The sequence below is a fragment of the Quercus lobata genome, chromosome 3 (assembly GCF_001633185.2).
Source record: "Quercus lobata isolate SW786 chromosome 3, ValleyOak3.0 Primary Assembly, whole genome shotgun sequence".
In the NCBI taxonomy this organism is placed as follows: Eukaryota; Viridiplantae; Streptophyta; class Magnoliopsida; order Fagales; family Fagaceae; genus Quercus; species Quercus lobata.
Genome location: NC_044906.1, coordinates 60,319,907 through 60,329,756, shown reverse-complemented (window position 1 = coordinate 60,329,756; position 9,850 = coordinate 60,319,907). Strand labels below are relative to the sequence as shown.

Sequence of the window (9,850 nt, the reverse complement as noted above, 5' to 3'; positions counted from 1 at the left end):
TATCGACACAAAAATTAGTAATATTTCCACGCATTGCATAGGCTTACGACTAGTTCAATTAAAACTTTGGAGTTCAATTTAAATCTACTACCAAATTTTGGATTTTATTATGTAATTAGTTACTTACAAGATTAAATTGTCATCCCACTAGCCACTGCTTTACAAGTGCATTTGGCAAGCCTTAAAAAGACAAAAATCAGTTTTTTTTTTTTTTTTTTTTTTGGCTTTTTGGTTTTTTGAGTTAATGTTGACAGCCGACAGGTCACAGTAAAAATAAAAGTTTCTCTTTTTCCTACAGTATTTTTTTATAATTTTTAAAAACAAATAAATAATTAATTAGTAAAGCACATCCAAATATAATACCCAAAAAAAAAAAAAAAAAAAACATGAATTCTTTGAGTTTAACATGCTACTCCAAGTGACCACTCTCAACCATAGATAAAAATGAAAAGAAAACAATGAACTTCTCTTTTCGATTCCGTCCACTTATTTTCTTGACAATACACATGACTCCACATCCTTATAAGGTACTAATGGACAAGTCTCATCTGAGTTCCGCCGAACATCTTAGCCGGAACGTGTGCTTCCCTCTGCTTTTAGGGATGGTCCTGCATGTAGGCTTGAAATCTATGTCCCCCTAATTGGATTAGGACCTCAACTGAACTTAGTAGAGAATTCCCTATCCAACACGACAGGTTGCATTGATTAGTGATTACATTTTATGAATTGTCCACATCTTGCTATTTTGTTCAATATATGTAGTTTCAATGGGACTATATAATCACATTCATGTAGACATGGGAGCCTCCTCTTTCTTTTTACAAAGCAATTACATTTTCTTTGCTTTTCTTGCACCCATTTTGTTGTTGTTTTTGTTACTTATCAAACAAAGGAATAAGCTTGTTCAATCAAAGAAGCTCCCTCCTGGTCCTAGTAAGCTGCCTCTAATTGGCAAGCTCCACCAGCTTTGCGACTTACCACATCGATCAATTCAACGCCTTTCTGATGAACATGGACCCTTGATGTTCTTGCAACTAGGCTCAATTCCTACTTTAGTAATCTCCTCAGCTGATATGGCAAGAGAGATTTACAAAACCCATGGTTTTGTTTTTTCAGGCAGGCCAGCTCTATATGCTGCAAAGAAGCTTAGTTACAATCTCTCTGCTTTGACATTTGCTCCCTATGGTGAGTACTGGAGAGAGGTTAGGAAAATTGTAATCTTGGAGCTACTTAGTGCAAAAAGGGTCCAAAGTTTTTAGGCTGTGAGGGATGAAGAGGTTGGACTTATGCTTGATTCCATAGCTCGTTCTTCGGGTCCTCCGGTTAATCTTAGTGAATTGATACTTTTGCTAACAAGTAACATCGTGTGTCGTGTGACTTTTGGTAAGAAGCAAGATGGTGGAGAAGATAAAAGCAGGACTAGATTTCATGAGATTCTTCATGAAACACAAGACTTATTGGGAGGATTTTGCATAGCAGATTTCTTTCCATGGATGGGGTGGCTCAGCAAATTTAATGGTCTTGAAACTAGGCTGGAAAAGAATTTTGGAGAATTGGACGAGTTCATAGATAAAGTGATTGAGGAGCACCTTGATCCTAGAAGGCCTGAACCTGAGCATGAAGATCTTGTTGATGTACTGCTTGGAGTTCAGAAGGATTCAAACCAGTCTATTGCACTTAGTAATGACCAAATCAAGGGTATTCTCACGGTATGATCCTTTTGCTCTGTGCATATTATGATCAATGCAACATCAATTTCATTAAAATCACCATTAATCATATCATTTTTATTTTACACCAATCACAAGTTTATAACACAATCACCTAAGTTGTGCAACTTTTTGTGTCTTGGAAAATGTTAACTAATATCTTAACTCTTAAGTGCATTGGTTTAAAAAAAAAAACATTTTTAGAAACTTTTTATGAGAAATGAAAAAGAAATGATTTTTTTATTTTTTTAGTTTTTTTTTATTATTTTTTTTTTTATTTCTCATAAAAATAGTATCAAAACTTTCGTAAAGTGATAAATTAAACAATGTTCTAAAGTCACCCATTAACTATATTCTTGTGTCTTTAGACTTATTGTTAAGCATCCTATTGTTTTCCAAAAGCCAAAAGACACAACTTTTCTTGCAAATTTTTTTCCCCCATAATTGCTGAGGTGGTAAGTCATTAATAATACATAGAATGATTTAGTGTGTAGACCCATATGAGAATTAAAAATGTTATGTCTATGACATCATTCATTGCTCTCATTTAATCATGTTAAATTACAAACTTTTTCACGCCTTTAAAGCTATTTAGTAGAAAATTTTGATACTCTTAGGCAATGTTTGGATCCACGTTTAACCACGTTTGCGTCTGCGTTTGTTATAAATTGCTAGGTTTCTGTTTTTTTTCTTTTTTTTCACGCGTTTTGTTTTGGAGTATTGCGGTTACTGTTCAACGAACAGTAACCGCAAATGTTGACTTTCTGCAGTGAACAGTGCACATATGCACTGTTCACGGACCCACAAATTACACTTTTTATCAACTTTTTCATTAAAAATGGGTCACACGGTACTATTCACACATTTAAAAATTATTTTGCTACAGTGTTTTCAGTTTTCAATTTTCAGTTTTCAGTTTCAGTAAAATAAGTTCTATCCAAACACACCCTTAGTAACAACATTTAATTTTAATGGAAAATTATTATTTCACACTCACCCATGTAAAATAAGGATATCAAAATATCCACATTTTACACTTGATCTAAATAGACTATTGTTAAGGGGAAAATTTTTAATGTTCCTAAATAGAATATGGGGTAGCCAAGCTGAAACTTGACAATGGGCCCTTGAAATAAAACCCAAAGGCTTTCGATGTCGTGTAAGTCTGCCCAAGCAAGAGATGGAGGCTGCACCCTAACAAGAAAACAACAATAAAGCACAATAAACACGTTACTGTTGTTAGTTTGTTATATTATTAGTTTTTTTTACAGCATCATAGTTCAAATCAGTCTTCTAGTGGTACGGTATTATCTCCAGCAGTAGGGTAATTTCAGGTTAATAAGTGTGTTTACATGGAAAAAATCATATATTTTCCTTATTATTATTAAGTCAACATAAGGGAAAACTTCCATAGTTTTCAAAACATTATGGCCTTCATCATAATAATACCAAACAAGGATTAAAGGCTTTATAGTTACAAATACAACAGGAAAAATAGGATGGAATGAAGGGAGAGAGAGATCCCAGCTCAGTGCAGCAAGTATTAAACTAAGATTTTGATGAGTATGTGTGCATAAGACATGAATGAGGTAATGTGGGCTGTTATGAGTGAGTGGGATGGGATTACCACTGAGGTTAAGGATTTAGTGAGTAGTGGGCTAAAGGGGGATGAGTGGCGAGCTTAAGGAGAGCAAAACCACAAGTAAAATGGCAAATAAATCAAGAGTTCAGAGGGGGTAGCTGTCTATGACTAATTGGGAGACATTATAAGCTATGAGTGTGTAAATGAGAGAAAAGAATATCTAAGGTTAGATGAGTAGTGAGCTTAAAGAGAGCTAAACCACCAGTAAATGGCAAATAGATCAAGAATTTCAGAGGGAGTCCGTCCCCCCTTGTGGGTTGAGATGCTTTTGCTTTTATAATGGAGTTCTAGAGAAGTATTAATTAACAAGAATCCAAAAAAACGTAAGCCAGATTCAGGGGAGCCAGATAGTTGCTTAATAACCTGGATTTGGCCTAAAAATGGGAGATTTGCTTTTGGGGCTACCTTGTTTCTTTGGGTAATGGTGAGATTTTGGAGTGTTTGGGGTAATCTTGCATTAAATGCTAAGATTGCTGAGATTGTGTTCAGGCAATGGGATTAAGGCAAGTATCAAGAACGAATCCTAATGCTGCAACTGAGATTTGGACCCTAGAAAGTAAGATTCAACACCCAAAGCCAGGTGTCAAAGTTTAAGCCCACTTTAGAGGGTTTCGCTGGAGATCCCCTTATGCCCTTCAAACCACATGTTCCCAAATTTTCTCCTTTAGGATTCATGAGCTTGGCTCATGAATTATGTCTTGAACGTTTTTAACATTTATAGCATCAATTTGTTGAAATTTGGATGATTTGGTTTTAGCTCCCCTTCCACTGGAGGTGTAGTCTTAAGGAAGATGATAAAGTCCCATCATCCTTTGGACTTCAGTTGATATGATAGCCCTTGGGCATTGTTCACGTCAGGCAAAGAGTGGTAGAAAACTGATAGGATAACCCCTAGTTCATCCTCAAAGGTTTGGTTCTCTTGTAGGGGTCCCTAATTGTTTCTTTGGTTAGGGATGAACAAGAGCTGGTTGTCCACTTTCAAGCCTCTTGCTGGGAACTTTTTGGGTTAGAACTTTGCTCCATTTCAGCACTTTTAGTTGGGCCACATGGCCCTTTCTTTGCTTGGGCTTGCTCCCTTCTCCACAAGATTCTTAGGCCTACAAAATGGGCATTAAAGACATGCTTTGTCATGAGTTTTTTACTCCTTATGGGCTTTAGTTTTTAGTAGAAATAAAATGAATCTATGAGCTTTAATAAATATTTATGATAGATTTTGGGTATTAATTCCCATGGGCTTTAAATAACTTCTCATAATTTTTACTATGGATTACTTTGTAAATGATATTTTCCTTGGAGCTTTTTTAAATAATGGCCTCCAATATTTTTCTTGAGAATAATATTTATCATGGGTTTTAAATAAATATGGTAACAACCACTATAATGGAATAATGTAATGTTCTCATGAGTTTCTCTATAGATAATCATAATGGACATGTAGGATGAATAATTACCATGAGTTTTGGTAATAAATATTATGAATGTTGTGATGTAAGATGGATAGTGAACATGAGTTTATAATATGAAATAAATAAATGTCATGGGTCTAATAATCATATATTTCCATGGGCTTTTATAAGATGTTCGTCATGGGTTTTGAGAGTAGATAATTCATAAATTCCATGAGCTTGTAATATTGTGGTAATAGGTTTAAGGATCTAAAGTATTGTTCATTATTGGACTTTTAAGTGAAATAATTATAATATAGTATTTTGCCAAGCATTGATAACCTTAGGCTTTCGATAAATAGTGCCAAGTAGTTAGCTTGGGCTTTTAATAGTGTCAACGTAAGTTGGGCTTTTGATTTTGCGAATGAGGATTGGGCTTTGATATTGCCAATGAGAATTGGGTTTTAAATATTGCCAGCGAGAATTGAGCTTTAATATTGTCAAGGAGAATTGGGCTTTGATGTTGCCAATGAAAATTAGGCTTTAAATATTGCCAATGAGAACTAGACTTTGATATTGCCAATAAGAATTGGGTTTTGATATTGTTAATGTGAATTGGGTTTTGGATAAATAAATTGCCATGGGTTTAAACCATGGGCTTTGATTATGGATTTAAATTCCATTGATAAAATTGTTTTGCCATGGATTTGAATCATGGGCTTTTCAAATATCACCAAGCATAAGTATTCTTGGGTTTTAAATAAAATAGGATGTGTGTATTGGGTTCATAGGGCCAGTTTTGGGCTTAGCTAAATAATGATAATAAAATTGGATAAAATATGAGTTCTTGGGCTTTTTGTGATAATTTATATCATAACCCAATTTAAGCGATGAGATATGGAACATTTGTTATTAACATAATAGTAGAGCAAAAAATATTTGAGAAAACCCAATAACTTATTAGTGGTATTTGAAAATAAATAGGTGGTACTCAAATAAAATTAGGTGTTAAAAAAAAGTATCCTAACAACTATAAAAGTTTTATATGTAAGACCATAATAGTCCATTTTATAACATGCATGCTACTTTTTAAACTTTTCCCAATCTTGCAAAGCATAAAGAAATTTTGTTATTCTAGGGAAATACATGTCATTTTATAAACTTTTTGCGGCCTTGGAAGTCACTAAGTTTGTTAAAATATTTTTTTATTTTTTTTGGGGGGGGGGGGGGGGGGGGAGGTTATGAGTTAATTATGTGTAATAGCCCAAGAGACCCAATTATGTTGTAAGTTTGTATGTACCTAATCCTAACACTTATAGGCTATATGCACCGTATTAGGGTTCAATGTATAATACAATTGAGAATTCAGTAAAGATATAACCACAAGGACTTTATCTCATGAACATTGGCTGTCAAGTCGAAACATATGATTCTCTATTATCTATGTTCTATTCTCTCTTTTTTTGGTAAAAAGGGGAATGTTCTATTCTCTCTCTCTCACTTCCACACACTACAATTCTATCTATAGCATTTTCTCATTTAATTTTAAATAGTTATATAAGATTTTTTTTTCCCTTAGGCAATACAGGACAAGTTAAATTCAGCAGTAAATTTTTTTTATTTTTAAAAAACATGACTTTGTACTTTTCCACCCTTGGAAGCCATAAAGTAAGAAAATTTTCTTTTGGGCAAAACAAGACCTTTTCATTGCAGGAACTGACACATCTTCAGCCACAATAGTATGGATAATGACTGAGCTGATAAGGAATCCATCTGTGATGAAAAGAGCACAAACTGAGGTGAGAGAAGCTGTCAAGGGAAAAGAAAAGATGGAAGAATGCCACCTTCCTAAACTCATATACCTAAAATCAGTTGTAAAGGAGGGACTAAGGCTTCATCCACCAGCCCCATTACTAGTTCCAAAGGAATCTTTAGAGAATTGCACTATTGAAGGGTACAATATTCTTGCCAAAACAAGGGTTTTCGTCAATGCAAAGTCAATAGGAACAAACTCAAAGTATTGGAAGAATCAAAATGAGTTCCAACCTGAGAGATTTTTGGACAGCTCAATTGATTTTAGAGGACAACACTTTGAGTTGTTACCATTTGGAGCTGGTCATAGAGGTTGTCCTGGAATAAACTTTGCAATCCTGGTAATAGAGCTTGCAATAGCAAATCTCTTGCATCGTTTTGATTGGGAACTGCCTCACGGGATAAGAAGACGAGATTTGGATATGGAAGAAGCATTTGGCCTTACAATGCATAAAAAGGTTCCTCTTTGCCTAGTACCTAAACCTATGGCTTTATAAAAAAAATTATGGTGCAAAATTAAAAGTCACCTATTTTGACTATTCAAACCCAGCATACATATGAACACAAATTGATGAATGATGAGGTTCCCTTGCAGCTTAAGAGAGTGTTGTTGTTGTTGCTATTGCATTTAATTTCATTGCAATATTGTTGTACATAAAACTTCATTACACCACTTATCTATTTATAGATGTGTAAGATCGGTTACATAGTTCATAAATGATACAAGAGAGTTTCTAGTTATTGCTAGAATCCTTGAATGACACTCGGTCATGAGGTGTCTATTTACATGTTTCTTCTCTTCATTTGCTACCACCTATAGTTTATGTTTGCTGAAATGCTGACAACTAACCTTTATCTTGGCTACATGGTTGACAAATAACAAAGTTAATTACTAATTAGATTTCCATTTGTTTGTTTGTTTAGACCCCTTAAAATAGATTGTTTAACCTAATATATTAGTCAAGTGATTACTTAGGTTAATTATGAGATCTAAGTTAAACAGTGAAAGATCATATCATGTACAACAACGGAAAAATAAAGAACACAGAGATATGATTACTCAGGAAAACTAATGTAATGAACCGTTTCAAAGTCAAAACCTGGGGAGGATTTGACTCAGCTATCCTTAAGGTGAACAAATCCACTAACAGAAAATTGAAATTTTTACAATAAGATTTAACTTTAAATCTATTGCTACCTCCAGTAATAATTTACTGACACGACCACGTACAAGCTCCGAATTCGCGGACTCTTCTCTCTTCGATTTGCAGCACATAAGCTCCCACACTTATGACTTTGAGATCTCACTCAAAGATTTCAGATCACTAGTTGCTGATCTTGTAGCAACAACTAGATTCCACCAGCACTTGATTGTAGATCTTGTTTCAATAGATACTTGTGGAGTTAGAAGGTACAAAACCTCTCAGATTTCACAAGAGTAGCTCACAAGTCTTCCCAGAGTCTTCAAAACGTAGTTAGGGTTTTCCTTTTATACTTAGGAATGTTGGACTAAAACCCTAAACATTTTCATAGGCTTGGGCCTGATTTAAAATTCTGCAGAAACTATTTTACTACGATTTTCAATCGGTCGTGCCTATTCTTCGATTGGTCGAGCTTCACTGAATTTCAATTCTTTTTCCTGCAGCTTGAATGTTCTTTGAGACTTGACTTGAATCACCTTGAGCAATGTCTAACACCTATTCTAGACATGTTTTTGTTCCCGGTTTGCCAACATAAACAAATTAAGACTCTAAACATTTAATCCTAAATCTTTAGAACCTAACACAATTCATCCAAAGAAAGAATATAGGAATTACCATTGGATTTGGACATCTCAAGTAAGTGAATTTATTAAAATAATTTCTTTACAAAGATGTTCTATCTCTTGAAGGATTCAAGGTTTTGCAATTAAAAACATCTTTTACGCTTAAAAGCGTCAATATTCAATTCATTCAAACTTTTAGGAAGTGCAAGTTTATAATAATTTGATTAAAAATAAATGTGATTGAAAAATTAGTTGTTATATCATGATTAATGTTATTATGACACCAATGTATAGAATCTTTGTGAATCGGAAGCGTAGATTACACAGTTGATACACATGCATGTAACATATAACATGCAATAGGAAGTTTCCACATGAAAATTACATTCAGAATTTGTAGGGTTAGCATAGGTTCATTACAATTGACAAACACTTTATCCTACCTATGTCACACACTAGCATAGTCATTGATGCATGCTTAGAAAGGCAAAAACACTTTTATTAATTGTTTCTTATCAGTTGACCCACGTAGCAGTCGTAGCTAGATACATTAACTGCATTAACTAGCTGCTATATATATAGATAAATAGCTAGTGTTTTTGCTGCCAAACCATGCATAGATCTCTACTTTGAAATGATACGTTTTGATTGTGTTTTTGAGTTCCGTATCACAAGTCCTCTCTCTCCTCTTATATCTTTTGTAGGGATAAAGGGCCTAGGAATGTATATTGGGCCGTGGGCCTTGTCCGAGGACGTTTAGCTGTTCGAGGATGGTTAGACCTTAATGAAGACGTATAAATGAGTAAGTTATAGAAGGATTTTGGTCATAAAGGTTTGGGAAAGTAGTCCAAGGAGAATTGCCTCCTCAGCTAGATAGAGTAGAGGTCAAAGGTTCAACATGCCATCAAGAACAACCACTCAGACAATTTTATTGGTAAGGATAAGTATTAAGAGAGAATAGGATAAAGGGAAGCTAAGAAATATCTAGGAGAAAGTTGCTACCATCGCATTAAATGCTCTACAGCTAACTCCCTAGCTGCATTTATGTGGAGGTGATACTTGAATAGTAGTATTCAGTCTCACAAGTACCCCTAAAGACTTTAGGAAGGTGCTGATGGGATAAGGATCAAAGTTAACAGCTTGATCTACACGTGGAAGGTTGAGATGAAGAAAAAGATGGTAATATAAAGAAGAAAGATCCCATTACAAGGGGGGCATTTGAGAATCTGTAGAAAGAAAAAACATTGTAGTAATAAGAACTGTAATCAAGTTCAAGAGAATTATATACACGAACTACTCTCCTTGAACTTTGCCGAGGAAGATTTTCCTTGCATAAAATTTGTTCATTTTTGTTTTCTTGTCATCTTTAACCTACTATGATTGTTGTCCAACTCATTGAAGTCTAGTATCCAACACACTCTCTACAAATTCATTGTGTTGGGCTCTTTTGGCCTAAGTCCTTTTACTTTTGGGGCCTAGGAACCAAAACGTGCGTTTACATCTATAGAATTTGAGCTATATCAAAACATAACCTACA

At 34.5% G+C, this 9,850-nt stretch overlaps 1 pseudogene; it reads left to right on the top strand.

Annotated features, from left to right (window-relative positions):
* Window positions 1-678: 678 nt before the first annotated feature.
* On the top strand, window positions 679-7,244 carry LOC115982593 (annotated as a pseudogene).
* Window positions 7,245-9,850: the final 2,606 nt, after the last annotated feature.